This window comes from Trichoplusia ni, chromosome 18, assembly GCF_003590095.1.
Source record: "Trichoplusia ni isolate ovarian cell line Hi5 chromosome 18, tn1, whole genome shotgun sequence".
Taxonomy (NCBI): Eukaryota; Metazoa; Arthropoda; class Insecta; order Lepidoptera; family Noctuidae; genus Trichoplusia; species Trichoplusia ni.
The window spans coordinates 1,264,662-1,284,214 of record NC_039495.1 but is presented as its reverse complement, the minus strand read 5'-3'; the positions used below and the strand labels follow the sequence as shown (position 1 = coordinate 1,284,214).

At 35.0% G+C, this 19,553-nt stretch overlaps 1 long non-coding RNA gene across 1 annotated transcript in view; it reads left to right on the top strand.

The window, feature by feature from the left end:
- Positions 1-19,553, top strand: part of LOC113502897 — a 46,016-nt gene that overhangs the window by 7,280 nt on the left and 19,183 nt on the right. The window contains exon 2 of the long non-coding RNA XR_003401388.1: positions 7,080-7,093. This is a non-coding gene — a long non-coding RNA (uncharacterized LOC113502897). The remainder of the gene's footprint in view (positions 1-7,079; positions 7,094-19,553) is intronic.

The window sequence follows — 19,553 nt, the reverse complement described above, 5'->3', positions numbered from 1 at the left end:
ATGATAAAATCTATAAAAGTAGTTTTATTTTACTGTCTAACATTCGCGTAAACCTAAGAAAAACTATTGAACTAACTAATGTTTGTGACCCCTGTACTTTAGAAAACTTCCTGATTAGCTCCCGGTATCTGAACCGGCTTGAAGCAAAATGTGTGAAACTTTTTAACTAGTATATGTTATGTTGATATAAAGTTATGTGGAAACGAAAGATTTTAAATAAGTTTGTAATTTCCGCTATTATGGTGAAGTAATGAAAATATTCACTTATCAAAAGTTGCATACATTTAGCTCAATTACCGTTGTTACATTAAGTTAACACCTGTATTAAGTTAATAAAGCAGTTATAGGGTAAAATAAATATTATTTAATAACAAAAATTACACATAGGAGGCAATAATTAATCTTGTGTAACAACACTAGCATTAGTCACCTGTTTCGCTTGCTATAGCAATAAGTATAGTAATTCTCTTTAAAGTTTTATAAAAAATGATTCAGCGGTTTAGGTGTAACAGTCTGTTGGACGCAAAGAGTGACATCCGCGATCATAATGTAAGACATGAATTGAGGTTATATTTCCTATACATTATTGTGAAGATGACACAAATAAGTTTGTTTCTAACAAAATGAATGAGTCGTAGGAATGTGCGCAGTACATTGTATTAAAAGCTCCTGTCACTAATAGTGTCATTGTAAATTTACTTGTATGTAAATTGTAATAAATTTTCTTGTAAATCATTATTATAATATAAATTACAAGTAATCTTGACATATATTTCTAACAATTAAAATCTTTGTTCAATGTAAGTACGATCACTCCTACGCAGCTACGTTATAATTAAAATGTTTAGGTAATAAATTAATCAAGAATTTCCTCTGGAAATATTCAGTGAACGTATTTTGTTCCCTGTACAAATAGTTTTTTGAAGGTTCCATACGCATGTCGTGGAAACCAGTCACATAAAATGCAACATACATTACCGTAACGGCTAAAACAAAAAATATATATTTCCTTTTCATTCATTTATTAACCGACTTCAAAAAAAGGAGGAGGTTCTCAATTCGACTGTATTTTTTTTATGTTTGTTACCTCGTAACTTGCGATTGGGTGAACCGATTTTCATGATTCTTTTTTTATTTGAAAGCTTGTGCTTCCCGTGTGGTCCCATTATCACCATTTCATTTGAAGTCGGTTTTTTTTTGTGAAAATTGTAACTTATTGTTAACCAACTTTGTTTGCATTATATTTGTATAAAGTTTGTATTAAATATTTATCCTTTCGTACGGAATTCTCTGTGTCGCAAATCTGACTTGCACACGATTTTTTCTGTCTCTTACATCTCCTAATAAGTGACTGCCGTATTCCACACAAAAATTTGTCAAGTTGGGTTATGTTATAAATTATCTATTTATCTCTACATTATACTTGTGAATGACAAAGGCATTTTACTTAAATGTTTTTTAGTACAAATCATTATTTAGTTTCCTCTCGTTACAAATTTCATTATTGAAGCTCAAGCAATATAGAGTTAAGTTATATAACAATAGTTGTGGCTGTCGACAGGCGGCGCCGCGGGTCAAGCATTACATTATTAACGGCAGCGATAACTCCCATTGTCAATTAGTGAGCACTGACGCGAACATGCTTTACCTAAGGGCTACACTACGAGAACTAACTGAGTTATATGTGAACTAAGGTTTACTAAGAGGGAGTTAGTGTTGGAGACAACTCCTGAGATAAAATTCATATAGAGAGAGAATAATAAGAGTATACAGACCGGATTTAAAAGTTGCGTTGCGGGTTCGATCCCCGCATACGTCAAGCACACAAAGTCCAACACTAATCGTCCTGATTCTGGGTGTCTTTGTATATTTTAAATGCCGCGATACAAGTATTAAATTATTAGAAATTCTTTGAGGAATAAATAAATGCAAATGGCTCTTTAAACAAAAACATTTCTATGAATCCAGGTGCTCTCCCAAAAATATAAAGAAATCTCTCTAATAAACTTCAGTTAATCAATCATTTAAAAATAGCATTAATGAAAGTATATTGTATTCCATTTTTTATACTAGACCAGAAGGTTAACCATATCGCACATCATGTGAATATTATCAATATTAATGTTCCCGCGGAGGCGACAAGCATACAGTTTGCATTTGTTTTCGTTCCTCGAACACGTTTGTTACCGATACTATTTCAATATTATTATTGCCACACAAATTGTTGAATAATTTAATATGTTACTCCATAAATTTAATTATTACAATTTATTGTAACGATATTGTGTTCGTTTTATTCAAATTATAATACCAGTCTGGCTGTCTCGCTGATTTAAACTCTTCTTATATAGAAAGATACATAAATTATTACGTAAATAACAAATCTAAACTAACTTAGTTTATTTTGTAGAGAAATCTTTTGCTAACAAAACACTCTTTTCCCAACCCATTACTGAAATGATGATGATAAGTATAAATCTTTAAGTATTGGTCTGTAGCACAAGTCTACAACATGGATTTGTGATATCATTTGTTTAAAAAAAATATATCTTTTAAACATAGTAACAATTGAAGTGATATTTTTTTGCGACTTTCATTACAACTTCAGAGCGGATTTTACACCAGCAGCTGAGTAGAAAACTTCAAGTGTGTAGGAATAATATTCCTGTTCAACAAATGATTTGTCAATTCAATGTATAGCAGCAAATTACATTTCACTTATCCTTAACAGACTATATACCATGTGATTTTAAGAACGACTATTTTAAAATGTTTGGTAAAAAAGGTTCTTGTCATTAGATGGTTCCACTCACATAATTTTATATGTTACTAGCTGTTGCCTGCGACTTCGTCCGCGTGGTTAGAAGATATAAGTTATAATTTATACCTGCCTTCTATCTATCTATCTATCTGCCTTCTAGCTATCTTGTAGGATTCAGTCAGCGTTTGCAATGTAAGCGCAAAAAATGTGTTTTTTTCGACCTCACATTATAAACCTCAAAAATTGTAGCCTATGTGGTATTCTGATGTATAAGCTATATTGTGGTAAAGTTTCATTGAAATCCATTCCGTAGTTTTTACGTGAAAGAGTAACAAACATCCATACATCCATACTTACAAACTTTCGCCTTTATAATAGTAGTAGGATTATTTGTAAAACTCTTTAAAATGATCTGTAGGGTAACTGAAAAATCTGGAATTTCGCAATTTACCTAGCTTTTGATGAATGATTTGATTGATAGCACACATTAGTCACGTAACCCTTAAATGCTTTCTACAATACTATGTATCACAAAATCATATATTAATAATTGTCTTTATCATTAAACATTACGCCTAACCAATCTACAAATCGTTATCTAATTGCAGCAAGACATCCAGCATCAGTACTGAGTGGGTGTGAATGTCCGCGCGGAGTGGACTCTCTGTGTAGGCACTGTGTGGTGTAGGCTCGTTACAAAGTGCACAGATAAAGATTGTCGAATAAACCCCTCGAGGCTAATCTGGTCGCTTGGACCAGGCCTGACATGGGCGATAGGCCTGTAGGCTGTAGGGTAAGTCGGTCTTTAGTTCTTACATCCATTTGGAGTACCTTGATTCTAGATTTTGTTTCCATTAGGTTTTGTCAAAGGATCTTAAGTCAGAGGCGATATTGCAAAGTTTATTAGAGAAATGAAGGATGTGTTAGAGAAGTGGTGGGAAGGGGTTCGGACTATACACAGTAATTGGTGAATGAAGGCCGAAGTGATGATGAGGAAGTTAGGTTATATGAATGATATGTATGTGATAGCTATTCAATTATTGTAGGAGTTGCGTTCAAAATTATATTAACTTATGTTTTTTTGCATTAGATTGCTGCAGACGGTCTTGTTTATACAACATAAACAAACGGTACCTAAAAAAAGGAAAGTAGTATAAAACTGTCTTTAATTTAACTTGATTGATGTAACTTCAGCGGCAAACCTGAAAAAGAAATAAACCAGCAATGTAAAGTTCAAACTCTCTATAACTGAGCTGGCGAAGTACTAAGTAATAGAGAAATTAAGTTTAATTAATAAAATATGTCCAGAGCAGCCCTTACGAGTACATCGAGCACTATCAGTTAGATAAAAGTTAATGTTAAACTGTAGAAACTAGTCGCGGGCAGACAATTAGCGTCGGCCGAGGGACCCACGTTTAACATAACTCGGCGAGGGCCCTTTCCAACAGATATTGAGGAACTACCACCAACACAGACATCCACACTATCACTACTGTGTGAAAGAGACGAAGCTATACGCCATGTAGAGCGCTCTCCTGCTCCCACAACTGCAATAATAATTCTCTGAGATATGCTGGTAGAGTCCTGGACCCACTATTCAGTGATGCATTAATCTGCATCGCCTGATCAACGTGCACAGATTAAAACATTTCAATTTGTGTAAATCTCTGGCGCGTATTAAATCAGACCACAAAGTGGTGATAAGTACATGCTGACGTGGGAGTATTAATGTGACGAGGTTACACTATATAGGTTTATTAGATAGAGGTGAGATTGTAGGCTTTTGTAAAATATTGTCCCTAAACAATATATTAATTTAAAAGAAGAATGTGGATGTCGTTATTGGATTTTGGCAATGGACACAACATATTATTATTATATTACAAGATAACAAATGAGACCAACTTTGACATTTCATATTCATATATATTCATTCTTATAGATGGGTTTCACTTGAACACTCCTTGTATCACCATTCATAATTCTACTTGTGATTTGAGAAGAAATCAAGTATTAAATTGCTAAAGATTGTTTTAAAACGACTCCTGCACAATAAACTTTAATCCTTGTGTCGCAGGGCGTTTCACAAAAATTCAAGACATACACAAAGACACCAAAACAAACATTCGTGGATCACAATTAAATAATTCCAAACACTAAAAAATCCGTTCTATGAAATCATAATCTTCTATTTAACATTAGCACTATTTAAAAGCGCTCTACATCCATTCATACTGCGTGCTCGCTCACATAAACTGTTCTCATCTAATCTGGTTGATTACGGCGCGCATTTGTTACCGCGCTGTCACCCGCGCCACATTACTTCTCAGACTTGCAGAGAGTACTAGCCGGGTAGGTACTGTAGATAGGCAGGTATGCAGGTACTAAGGACCTTCTACTAACTCTTAAAGTAAGAGTTTTGTGGCTGTGGAAGCGAGAAAGCGCGCTATATACTGTAGAGCGATGTCTCGCTTCCGCAACCTTGATATAGGCATAAGGGGTAGCAGGGATAAAAACAAGACTTGATGGTTAATGGTAAAGTCAATGTTTTAAGTGTAACAAAAGGTAAAAATGTTCTTCTTTTTTTAAGAATAGCTCCCGCATTGTTGAGTTTAATCCTTGTGTCGCGAGGGCTTTCATAAACCTACAAATCGCATGCACAATGACACCCAGACTCAGAACAAATATTCGTGGATCACACAAATGCTTGTTCTACGCAGGGATCGAACCCGCGACACGACGTGCACACTGGTTTGGTGTGGTGACCTCAACCACTCGGCTATCCATGCAATCATTAGCGATCAGAGAAGTGTCAGTTCTTGTCTACGCTCTTGACTTGTTTGCTATAATGTAATTTTCTTCATGAATTTTCTTATTCTGAAACACAGTTGCCAACCAAGCCACGACACACGTCAAAATCCACCACTTAATGAAGCAGGCACGTGTCAGCTTGTTATTTACAAATTGACACTGCTACTTTCAATTTATATGATGTGTACTCTACATGATTGTAAGATAGAACATATTATACTAGTAATTTCGCGCACAGTTTATGCTGGCGCTGTGCATTAGATGAAGGGAACACGTCGGCAGTTCGGTACAGATGGGACTAATTACTGAGTTGATTGCTCAGCTGATGGAGCGGATAACCAACATTCTGGCGCGTGTTGTACTGTGCATTGTAAATATTATTAACACTTAAGTAGGACTGTTGTAAGTGTTATGTTGTTCTCTTAATAAAAAATGGCATAAAATAATATTTTGCTGTATTTTGTAGAGTTGCGTTGTAATTCAATATATTGAGTTAAATGGTTTGAAATAAAACAAATATTTTACTTTTTGTATTTCTTTATATTGAGAAGATATTATGCCCAATAACATTTTCTTATGCTGTGAATATTTTTTCTTCAAAAAGAGTTAAATACTGAAAGGTTTTTTTTTCTTTTTGTACAAACCCTACAAAAAGAGAATCGTTTAGTGAGTTAATTAACAAATGTGCATAAATATATGTAAAATAGTTACAGAACATGTAAATAAGTATTGTAAATTATACCATATCAATGTTTGTGTGGACTTTTATAACTCGTAAACCCGCGGAGATGGTAGTCTCACTCATTTCTAGTACATGCGTTTTAATTGAATCTAGTTTTAACGAGACTTCTACTGCTAACTTTAAGTACTTAAACTAGGATAATGGACGCCACACATAATAGTTAAATAACCATTTTTTTTTACGTAGGTATAGTCAGCAAAGAAAATAATAATTATTGTGTTTATTGTGTTTATTGTGTTTCTGAGTTTCTTTAAATGTTTCTTCACAGAGTTATCCGATAGGAAAAATCAGGAGAGATAAAAAAGTGCTCAAGTTCGAGTCAGCTTGCGACGCTGAGGGTTCGGTACAAAATCATGTAGAAAAACAAATTTAAAATCATAATTGTTTACCCATCATTCATCGTACCAATTGTTACTCGAAATTTATTTTAGTATTATTTCCACCAGCAGATTTTTTTTAATTATCAGATTTTTTTAACTGTCTAGCTGCCACGGTTCTTTATAAAACCCTTAAATTAATATGTCTTGACGTTTTGGATACGGAAAGATAAAAATTACGTAAAAAATAGTTGAAGTATCCTATTAACACAATAAATGATTATCGGTAGAGTTCTGGTGTCAAAACTACATATTATATTGTTTCTATATTATTTTATTCTATTCGAAAACGAATATAATTACAATTCTGCTGCTGTCTGTATAAACATATATATTACTTTGTTTGATAAATATGAACAACGTCTAATAATAATATCGTTTGTTTCAGGAAGTCCGCCACAAGTGAGTAGCAAAACTATTTGTTCTCTTGTCTACATATCGCGGGATAAATAAATACATCGCTATGAGCTTCTCCAGACAACCGGCGCCTGCGCATGTGTTGTAGCTCATACAGACATATACTAACAAATATTAGTACAACTTGTCTTTCCGGTTGTTTCATGTAAAAATGTACATCAGAAAATTGGAAACAGAAAAGTTAGCCCTAATGTAGAGCTAAAGTTAAGAAATGTTTTAAAATTGTATTATGCAATATATTTTATTTACTGGAAATGTTTTACCTGACAGAACAGTTCTTTTTTATGAATGTTAATATTAAAGTTAAAAAAAATGGTATCCAAAAAGTCTCTAAGATAGTTGTAATTAAAACAAAATTTTATAAAATTCAATAAAATAACTTCAAATTAAAATATTTCAAAATCGAAACCGTAAAACATACCACACGATTAAATTTAAATCTTATAATTAGCTGATTAACATTAATTAATTAACTGGACGTTTAAATAAACACTAAGCTGAACGATAGAAAAAAATAATGAGTTTTTAGCTACTGTAAACCTTTGACTCCGAGCCGTTTAAGCCGGACAACCGGTCTCGCGGACCGTAACGGCACTCACGTAATAACATCAACGTCTCAATAAACATTCACGATTAGCGGAATTATAATATTAAGAGTTTCATCATTATTTCTTTATTCATTTGTCATTTAGTTGAAGATGCTTGCGTACTTAATACCTATGTAAGATTTATGTGAACTTAAATGATACACGTAGCAATGATTCGAGGTGTAAGAGAAGAAAATTACTGCTACAGTTTTACAGAAGACACTTATTCCCGTATAAACTGTTAAAGCTGTTTCAATTCGAGCCGAAATGCAAAACAAAACGGTTATGAGTTTAGATATTTTAAAAAAGAACTGCCAAAAGTTCAAGTCAAAAGCCTTGTCGAAGCAAGAACCTAGACGTTTCAACCTTACAACTAAAAATACTGTTATAGTTAAAAACAAAAAATAAGAAGAAACAATCCGATCCCACAATGGCAGATTCAACATCGTCATAAAAAAGCGGAAGCATATAATTTATAGAAAAGATAATTGATTTGAAATGTATTTACAAAAGGTCGTATCCGCGACATTTGGCTCCACTCGGACCACCCGTCGGCGGCGCTGTGGGACGAATATTTATTAATTACAATGTAACTTTATTAATAAGACATCCACATTATCATAACTGTTCTCTATGATGGACTGACCACTGGTTTTAAATGATTTTTCAACATTTTTGGCATTTTGATTGCCGTAACATAGATTTCTTTGGATTCCTTACGAAATTTGGTATTTTGTTTTTCGTTTAAGACGCGAACAAAAGTCTTTAATTAAGTAACAAATTCCATTAATATATCATTGATTTCGACACCGCGTTTACCTTATTTTCCGAAACTACATTCTATTCTTTCTTCTTGGGGAAAGATACCAGAAGTGTGATTTTACTACTCCATGCTTCATAAAGTTTGTCTGACTAAAAGCTGATATTGTTTTCTTTTTAAAAACTACTTACTGCGGAAGTATCTTAATCCTTGAGTGTGGGGGGGGGGGTTTACAAACATACACATAACATACAACTTACATGCACAAAGAGACCCAGACCCAGAACAAGCATTTGTGGATCACACAATTGCTTGTTCTACGCGGGATTGAACCCGCGACACGACGCGCAAAGCGGGTTTCGCGTGATGACCTTTACAACTCGGTACAGTCTATAGTATCTTCATAGTTTGTTAACTCATAACAATACTATTGTCAGTATTGTTAACATTTCTATTTTGAGATCCTGTATTACTCTGTCAAATTTTCAGTCGCTCTGTAAACTCCATATATCCTGCTATAATATGCGTATACGGTATGCTGAATAAGCGATTACAAACAAACATTATAAAATGTTTAAATACTTAATTACTGAGTGATATTCAAAACAATGATATTCAATTCAATACAAAACAGCCGGATGCAAGAATAACACCTAGCGAAGTGTATTCCAAAACTTTTAAACCACAAATCCAATGCATACAAACTACATTTAATTACTGTATTACTAATTATTTGTACAATAATTAACTATTTTTCATCTTCTGTATTCGTCTACAGTATGTGACACCGACTCCTCTAATTGGCAGTACCGGAGCGCCGCCATTTTCGTAACAAGCTAAAACTACCAAATAAAGTATTGTTCGCTTCCAACTTCATTTGATATATCTCCATTCGTTTTACGAGCTTTCCGAACGCTTGATTGGTATTTAATTAAACTTTATGTTCTGGTGAACGCACGAGAGATTCGGAATTTATATATGTGTAACTAATATCGTGTGTGCTACGTTTTTTGTTGACCGATATGTGAAATTGATAGCTTGAGTCATGGTATCAAATACTGCGTATAGGTTTTAAAATAGGTGTGAGAACTAGTCTAGACGGATGGTCGTAACAGCACTTTAACCTGGCTAAAGGTTTTTTTACACTGCAAAATACTTTTCCAATTTGTAACCTCAGTAAGAGCAGCTTAACCTATACTCCCATCCATTAATGATGTATCAATTGTCTCTATGTATGTCAAAGAACAACCAATAGCGATGTTTATAGGTGCCGTGGGCGCGCTCCGCCCGCGCCCCCGCGCCCCCGCGCCTCTCGCACCACAACTCCTAAAATGCCGTAATGATTGATGTAGAGTCCATCAGCGAAGCCCACTCGCACATAAATATCACAGACCGTGACTGTTACGGTGTCCATGTTAATTAAATAAAACTTTAAATATATCAATAGAATTAGTTTCGAAGTAATTGGGCCAAGTTCGTTTGATATATCGCTTACAAATACTAATTTTGTTTTAATGAGTTAGGTTCGGAGCGTTCGTTATAATGATGTCGAATTCGGAATATATTGATGAACATGTTTGGAATTAACTATTAAATGATCGGCGAACGGAATTAGTCGTGAGTGATATTTGGTAAACTGGGCTAATTCTTTTTGTAGTTGTTTTGTTCACCTCTTGCACAGAGAGAATGTATACCTGGCCATTGTTTACTATCGTAGAATATCGGGACTACGCAAAATCGATACTGGGATCCCGAAATAGTTTCTGTATTTTTATTTAAATTGTAACAATACACTAACTACTTAATTATTATACGTAAGCTATTAATAGGCATATTTACTAATAACTGATTCATTTATTTCCAGCCAGTATTTCGTTCTTGCCTGAGCCAAATAATTCCCTATCTCAAATTCCTCAACTTTTTCAAGTCCATCTTTGCGTCACACTACAGATTATATATAAGTCACATTAAGCTCTGTGAATACCATTTGTGCAGTGGCGATGGTATCTAAATGTGGGAGATGTGTCGGTATGTCGCGGACTCGCGGGTAATGAGCTCCTAAACTATCGCATTGTTATGCGGGACCCGTCTGAGATGTATCGTCATATGTGGAGTAAGGAGGCTGTGTCGAAATAGATCGCTCTATTAAATATGAGTTTTAAATTGGATTAAGCTGGAAACGTGTTTGGAATGTTAGAAGAACTGTAGTTTCCAAATAGATCATCGCTATGTGGAAATAAAAAGTGGGATAAAGTATTAGAAGGAAGGCGTAAAACATAAGCTTCTTTCTGATAAAGTTGGGTAAAAATAGGAGTCGGCCGAAATGGGATTTGGTCGTGAAAATTTATATTTAGTGTTTTTATTTTTTCAGGACTATGCGAATAATTTCACTGTGAGAATGATTAATTTAGTTTGAGTCATTTTAGTTTCAGCAACTTATTTAACAAAACATTAAGAAAAGTTAACCTTAATTGTATTCGCCATAATTTCTTAAAACTGTTAAATTATCTTCGATACCTAATCGGTTTCGCCTAACTATGAGTTAATATTGTTTCGACATCTAGTTATCTCCTGATTATGTTCCAGCCTCCGAATGAGTGAGTAAGCCGTGAACCGTGAAGACATAACTTAGTTCTGACGTCTGCCAGTTGTTAATTATATACTTAGTGAGACAAGCCTTAAGGGACCTTGCACAGGCGCGAGCAACACGCTGCGACTGGTGTGTTGCCTTTAAGAACTTAGTGTTTTAGTCTCGTTGTACTGTCTTGTTGGTGTAGTGGTTTGTGGCCCTGACTGCTACACTGGTGATTGTTGGTTCGGTTCCTGTCCAGGACAAATGTTTGTGAAATATATCAAATATATGTATAACCAAATATATGTATGTTTGTCAGTTGTCTAGTACTTATATTACAAGCTTTGCTTATTTTGAGACTTGACGCCGTTGAAAGCTGTTTCGTATAACTTTTGAGTAATTATTTTTAGTTCTCAAAACCAAAAAACATCTTAACGGCAAACAGATGTCCAGTGAGCATTATGATAACACGACATTAAGGGCACAAACTTAATTAACTAATTTTACGTTGCTGTCAACTCTTTCCTGGCCGCTGCGTAGCCGGTTTGTCTGCAGGCTCCCTGACAGCCGCTACATAATCTCTGAGCATGCAACATAAAGCTAGCTAATCGGATTACGTTGGAATCCCTCAATATTATGATAGAGCTCAGCTAATCCGCGCCCATTGCCAAAACATTTGACACGCAGGTTGTGTTCGGTGTTAGGTAAATCCGTCACGCCCAATATTATATTGCCTTAAATGGATGTATTTATCATAATAACTTACAAGTTGATTGCTTTTGCCTTCTATGAATTTTCTTTATTAATTTCCCATTTGGTTTTTGTTTCGTCAATCTGATTCAATGAAACTACTGCTACTAGAACAAATGATAAGGATTGGGGTTAAGCAACGAATGGGAAGAGCTTACATTTAATCGGGGAACAATTTTGTTTTGGAAATTATTTTTCTTCAGCCTATTTGTACGGAACCCTCATTGTCATGAGTTTGACTCACACTTGACCGGTCTTTATTTGCTCATCATCTTGTCTGCAAAATTTCTCCCCATTGGCCCCTATAATGACAATCACGATCATCATCAATTCCATCTACTACTTTTAACTATAATTGAAATAGCTTCATTGGCATCATAACTGGCTTGCTTCAGGTCATCCACTTCACCGGGAACCCATCACTGCCTCTTTAAATAAGAATTGGAATGTTATAATAGAGACACCTCTCTAAGCAAGGCGTAGAATCAAAATCAAAAGTCCATTTACTAAGTTAAGTTCCTTAACTTAACACCCTTGATTCATTTCGAAAAAAACTGAAGAACGAAAAGAACAGAACAAGCTGTCTTAGTTCGTCTTTGTTTCCCCAACTGTAACAGTCTATAATGTAGGCTTCGCTTGATAATAACACGATTTCTCAACAATCAATAACTCATATCATATATCATGAAGTAGCTGGACACCTTGTATATTAGTCGAAGTGGGGCATTGGCCTTGAGCCGGGTCGCGACTCGCGAACATTACTGGAGATAAGCCCTAGAGTTACAGCGCATGTAAACGGGTATTACCTAGAGTTCTAGACTGTACAGTATGCCCTTGTAGGGTGAGGCGTCAGAGAACATGCGTGTTCGCCTCAATCGCGTCGTATGTGACCATTAATATCCTTAGTAGGAGAGCTGGAAAGGAATGTTTGGTTAACTTGAGGAAATTATAAATGTCAGGCAAACATTAACGGTTCGTTGTAAGGGAATTTTTAGGATTCTGAATTTGCTCAATTTTACAGTATCTACGTAAATTTTCATTTAGGAAATCTACAAGGGTATTCGAAATTAAACATTTATTCTATCTATTGACTATATCTAGGTGAGAGCTTGGCACTCTTGTTATACAACCATTATTAACTTGAACTCACCTCTCATGATAAGCAAATGATTTTAAGTTGCAATAAATTCCGAATCTTTCTCAAAAAATCATTAATATAAAAAGCTCTTAAAGATGAAACTTCTCCTTAAACATAAAACATTCGAAAAGATGAGTTAAGAGCAATCTCCATGCGTTAACAACAAAAGAGGCATGTAATACTAGTTTAATACCGCGGCGACGGCCGTAATCGTGATGTTTTTTATAATGGAGTGAGCGACTCGCTCGTAAATAATATTAAATAACATCGTAAACAAATCATCGCGACCATATTCCGTCATAATCCAATCAGTAACTGGCGGCTGGCTTTAGGCCGGCTGCATACACAACATGAACGAGATGGATATTTTTTTAAATCATGTTTTAATTGTCATTAACTCAGCTACGTTTTGGACTCGAGTATTGTAAAGCAAAATAATAGACGCAAAAAAAGAAGAGTGCGGTGTATAATCTGCGGAAGTATCATTTAAAATTTGATCAAGTCTAACTAACAAAATAAAACTTTAAATACATGCTTAGAACTAAATCAAAACAGCTTTCCAATATATGAACCGATTGAATTACTTTTTGAGTATTATATATTCATCATCCCTATGGAACTGCCGATTCTGCTATCTAAATGCCTACGTGACGTTGCGAAGTCACCGTATGGACGGCCTAACAGATCAACATCCCGATCGATGTTTTTTGCGCTAAACTAACGGTAACATAGACCCATTCTGTTTTCATAAGAAATATTACTCGCAACGACAATGTAATAAAATAAATATTATACGTCTAGTAAGACTACTGCAGTTGTGGAAGCATTATGCACAGTATATATATCTTGCTTCTACAGCTGAGTGAGTCTTGTTTTTTGAGGTGATGGTAGATTAGAAATGTTTGTTTTGTCTGATTGGAATGTTGCACCGTGACATGTCAATGTGACATCAGATTTATTATCGTTTGTATTTTATTGATATTTACATGATGCGTAGGACTGACATGTTGTGACACACAGGTGCACACCTGGTTCTGTGTTAATATTCGTTCAGTACATAATTAAGTAAAAAATAGATTTAATATTTTCGATATAGTAAGCTTATTATATGAGATATATTGTTACCCATTGTTGTAGTCATTACAAATATCTATAATTAAGATCAAAGAACAATTACCATTGTTATATCCGGTAATCGAACCTTGGACCGTCCGCTCAAAATCATTGCTCCGCTTAATGACGCATAATATTGCAGCCTTGAATATTCCCACTTTATGACCGATTTGAAATACAATAAAATCATTTGTACAATTATTGGCATAACTTCATACATGGGTATTCCGTTAATGCTGGGTTTTATTGCCCGACGGTGGGCAATAAACGTGGAACCACTATAAATAGTGGGAGTGATGGCTACAGCTCCCGGCTACAACCTGCAAATAAACTTATTATATTTAAATCAAAAAAGACAATAGATGTAATACCCATATGCTTACGTTATCTTCATAAATGACTTTGTAATAGAAAATACATGTTCTTTTTTATGTTTGTTCAAATGAATATCTGAGTTTACTAGAAAATCTAGTCCTGTTCATGCACATTTTCAAGAAAACTTAAAGAAACACCGATATACATATTGAAATGACAGCTAATAATTTCTAACCCTTGCTAAGTTACTCTTCCAAGATTACTATCGTTAATTAATAAATGCTCGAGAATACGGAAATTACATTTTGTTTCATATTGTCTAAACTTACTTCCGTTATTTTCATAAATTAAGCGTTTTCCATGTACGCTAAACATTGTTGGAATATCACTTGGCCGGGGCGGTTAATAGCGAAGAATTTTCGTCATAGTTCTCGTACCTGTCTGTCGAAAGTCAAGCCAAAAGGCGGTTTAAGTTTTACTATGATTTACAACAGTTTTATAGTAGGTCGTAAATTAATTACGTTGAATCATAAAATTTGGTATTTCAAATAATATTCTATTAACTAGAAGTTTTGAGATGAAGTCAAAGGTCTTATTAGTTTTGATATTTACAACATTGTAAAATATTCAAAAGGACATATTGAAAAGATTTTTCGATATTTATTAAAATATGTTGGCAGTAAAAATCGTTTATACCAGAAGGATACAATATTATAAATCATAAAGTTGCTGCTATAGGCGCAGTCCGAGCCATCAAATTATGCTTATTAGTTTTTACGATGGCTTGTTAAATTCGCGCCGGAATCCAATATAATCATTATGAGCAAGTCGTTTGAACACCTGCGCCTTTACCACGAACTTTTAAAAAACAGCTGTTATCGTTCTAAGAATGAGAGGTCGCTACATGCAATGTAGAGCGACATCTCGCTTACACGATAATGACAGTTCTGGTTCAAAAGTTCGTGGTACAGGGTGACGGGTACTGATCGCAGTTTTTATGTGTATCGGTAATCACTGGCTTCTATTGGTATTTCGACGAATGTTCTTGATTTTGACAACATCATTAATACTTAGGTTGTTGTGTAACATCTACATAATTATGCCTATAGGCTATGGGCAGTTGATAGCGTATTTGATAGAGAATTTATTTGGACAAACGATGGCATGCACGTCCTTTTTTTTTTTTTGGTCTGTAATCACGGGAAGATAAATGTGTTTTGAATATCTATATAAAATGTATCTATTGGAATTGTATTCTATTGTAATCATCATCTATTAATATGGTTTGCGTGTTTTGATAGTAAGAACATATTTAGACTTCTTGCACGCCGTCTTTTTTGTATCTAAATATAGACGCTTTATTTTTTTCTTAGTGTTAGTAGATATCAAAAGATAATTAGACTAATGACTGTTCGATATTAAATAACGTTATTCTATTCAGAAGGTGTTATTTTTCAATTCGTAAAAAATAGTTTTTGTGTTTTTTGGGCTTAGGCAATTCTTCTCCATAGAAATAATACTTTTGGATAAAAAATTAAACCGCAGTTAAGTACTGTCATTACTGTGTTACAGTCACCCATACACTGGAAACATATAAATCATTCATCATTCCCCTGCCCTTATCCCTATTATTATTTGTGGTCGGCGCAACATGTCTTCTTCGACTCACGATCCCGCCGCGTCTGCTCATGATTAAGGACTCCGGTTGGGTCCGAAACTAGTCGGGCTACCCCGATAAATACGCGTGAGTAAACCGTTACCTCATTTAATAATGTCTTCTTCTTTCATACCTTTCTATCCAACGTCATCTCACAAGAAACACTCTTTACTGGGATGATATTTAAGTGTCAGTCGTGTTTCTCTTAATCCATAGCAGCCTCAATGTCCAGCAAGGATGAAGATGAATAAGAGTAATTTTTTCCCATTAATATTTTTACTTACGATTTACGTTCAGTTCGGAAACTTAAACGATATCGATCGAAGCACACTTTTCGGTTTCAATAATCGTCAAATCAAAGTCTAAGTCTATTCGATGACTTGTGTACTGGCTGACGTCCTGCAGAGAGATAGGTATACTAGTGTGTGACGTCACTATGGTCCCGTTACCACAGAGTGCAGAGTGATAGAGGCGGCGAGTGCGATCACCTCGCGACTCGCGCCGCGGTGAGGCCGCGGGGTCAGCGTGTCACCTCACACACGATACACTTCTGTTATTGGACACACTTATACTTACACTTTTATTGTAGAGTTAGAATTTTGAAGCGCCTGCCTCGTAAGTCGTGTTACTTTTGTTTGTTTGTAAAGCAACGAAAAATAAAATTAATACAGTTTAAAATAGTTTTGTTGCGGTATACAATATTTTTCTAATTATTTAAAATTGTCTAAACTAGAAGACTAGAGAGAGAGAGCCTAGAGCTTTTCAATTGTTACCTTTTTAAAACAATGAGTATCAAGTGAGCCAGCGTCGCAGGAGCTCGTGCTAATCATGTCCTGGTTACCACTACTCTTTGAACTAATTACCGAGTTAATACTAATGAGGAGTCATTGAACATTAAACCAAAACCGAAGTTCAGTTTTCAATTCTCAAAACGAAAAAAAACGCGGATTTTTTTTTACTTCTGCCTGGAGTTCCAAATTTATCTACATTTTTATCACCGTTGTCAGTAAATTGTTTCAATTTTTAAGCTTTGGACCAAAAAAAAGCAAGCAAACACTGAAAATAAAATCAAACAAAGTAATATTTCAATTAGTTTGTTTGATTTTATTTATCAAGTTTAACTAATTATAATCACGTTTCATTCATATCTCGTGTTATGTTCTGATATCCGGCAGCTCGCAGCACGCACCACACATCTCACTCCACAAATCTTCAAACTAGTACATAAGACTTGTGAAAGTGAGACACACCTATGCCGCATGGATAGCGCTGTCTCGCTTCCTCATCAGCAATAGTCCTGGTTTGAAGTCTCATAGTAAAGGCATTGGTATTAATGTTCGCTACAAGATGGACGCTCGAGTAAATCATGCGAACTGTCATGTATCAAGATACTCTGAGCGAGAACTGGTAGTCAGTAGTAGTCGGGTGCACGGTAGAATGCCGCCAAGTTCAAGTAAAATTATAATGTAAGTCCAGTTATATTAGCGTCAAACGTGATAATTTATATTGGGGGTCAACTTTTGATTTCTATGCAAGATTTTACCTCATTGTTAGAACCTTCTGGCAGTTTTTGCTGAAAGAAGACTATAAATATGTATATATAATAGATACAGAGAGGGATTACATTCTGCATTAGTGGCTAAGTGAAAGCCTACCATGATAAATACTTCATTAGATAATGAACTTCTGCAATAAAATGTCTACTGTGTTCGAGCCTTTACTTGTAGTTTCGCGTCGTAACGAAAAACAAAGGAGTCGCGTTACTCAGCGATAGGAAAACGATTGAAAAAGAAAATGTATTTCTTTCTCTTTCTTATCCACTGACAAAATGAATGACTATTCAAATGCAATAATTGTTTTCAAGTGCAATTGTAACTGCTGCAAGTATCGAACTTGGCCACCACGACGACTTCAGCACGGAGTCCTGTTTATTAGTTTTTGCCGTATTTAATAACCGCGTCTCGTGTATAAATAGAGATATCTTTATATGGCGGCTGTTTGCCAATCATTACTGTGATGTGATGCATCTAAGGAAGGACAGACTCCGGTAGACGTGTCCACTTGTAATCTGTACAATGTGTTATCTATGTGTTGAGTGATCTATCTCTGTAGTCATTAGCTAGGATGTACGGAGAGAAGTATTAATAAGAAAATGTACATTTTCATTTCTTAGTAATGTTTTTGTGTGATGTGCAGCTAAACGTAGCACTAAACGTTGAGGAATTATGTTAACATTTAGATTGTTATAGCTTGAAAAACAATCGCATTAGTTTCAGGCAGTGGCTCTTACTAAGTAGAACAAGACAAAAGAGACATTTTAATACAAATATTTTTGATTATAAATTTCATATCAAAGTCCGTTATATCTTTGTGCATAAATGTATAAATTATTGTAATGAAACAAAAGCCTTTCGCCCTGGAATACCTGGAATCATTTGCACAGAGTAACTGAAGTAACATTAGTCGCACAGTGAGTGCGCAGCCTTAGTTATTACCTGCGTCCACTTAATAGCACCCATACATCAGTGATGACATCTTTATATTTACCCATCGCACGTAATTACACCTGCCGCAGTCGCAGGCGACATTTAGCTAGATATAGTTAACAGGAACCAATAATCAACAAGTTATTACCTAAATACAAAGTATAATCAAACATATTTCATACATAAAATGTATCATGCAAATAACATACAATCATCTGTCTAGACTGTGTTAGCTAGACTCATACAATTTTGCATCCTAATCTAATGTTACAATAATAAATTATTAAATTATTAAAATCCCATTATAAGTTTCCAGTGAGCAATATATTACGGACAATTAGATTATAAGATCAAATATGAGCGGTAGGGCCACAAAAACTGCGGGTGCAGCATATGGCCACAAAAACAGCGGGACGGAGCGGATTAGCGAATATGATATAACGTCAGTTTTTGTATAATTAATGTTGTAAAGTTAATTCGTTGAGGAGTCAGATGTATGCTAATGGAGTGAGACTAATACTAATTTGCAATCTAAAACGAATTCGATACATTTTAAATTATGTTTTTTTACGTGTGTTTAACAAAAAATAATGATAATAATGCCTAGACCTAAAATCAGGAATATCGTATCTATAGTTCATAAAATATATAAACTGTACAATTTAATTAATCCTCATCTAAACAACGTCAAACGTGCAACTCTGATACACACACACTACTTTGAGTAAGATTTTTCGATAGAGAAAGATACTTATAAAAGAAACCTATTTAATAAAACTCGCTCTACCACCCGCTCTCCGCTCCTACCTTGCCCCCTACCTCCCCAGAGGCAACACAACTCCGCAGTGAGCACATAATTACAATCCTGATACAGACATCAGGCGCTCATTACCGCCGCCTCTGGCCTCTACCAGCTAATCATACCTATATGACTGGTCTATACTGCGCTAGTCTACCTACCTACCTACACCTAGACTGTATTGATACTGTCGACGATAATTACTGTAATCATTTAGGTATAACAACGTCCTTTGCGAATGTCAAAGACGAAAAAATTTGATTTGGTA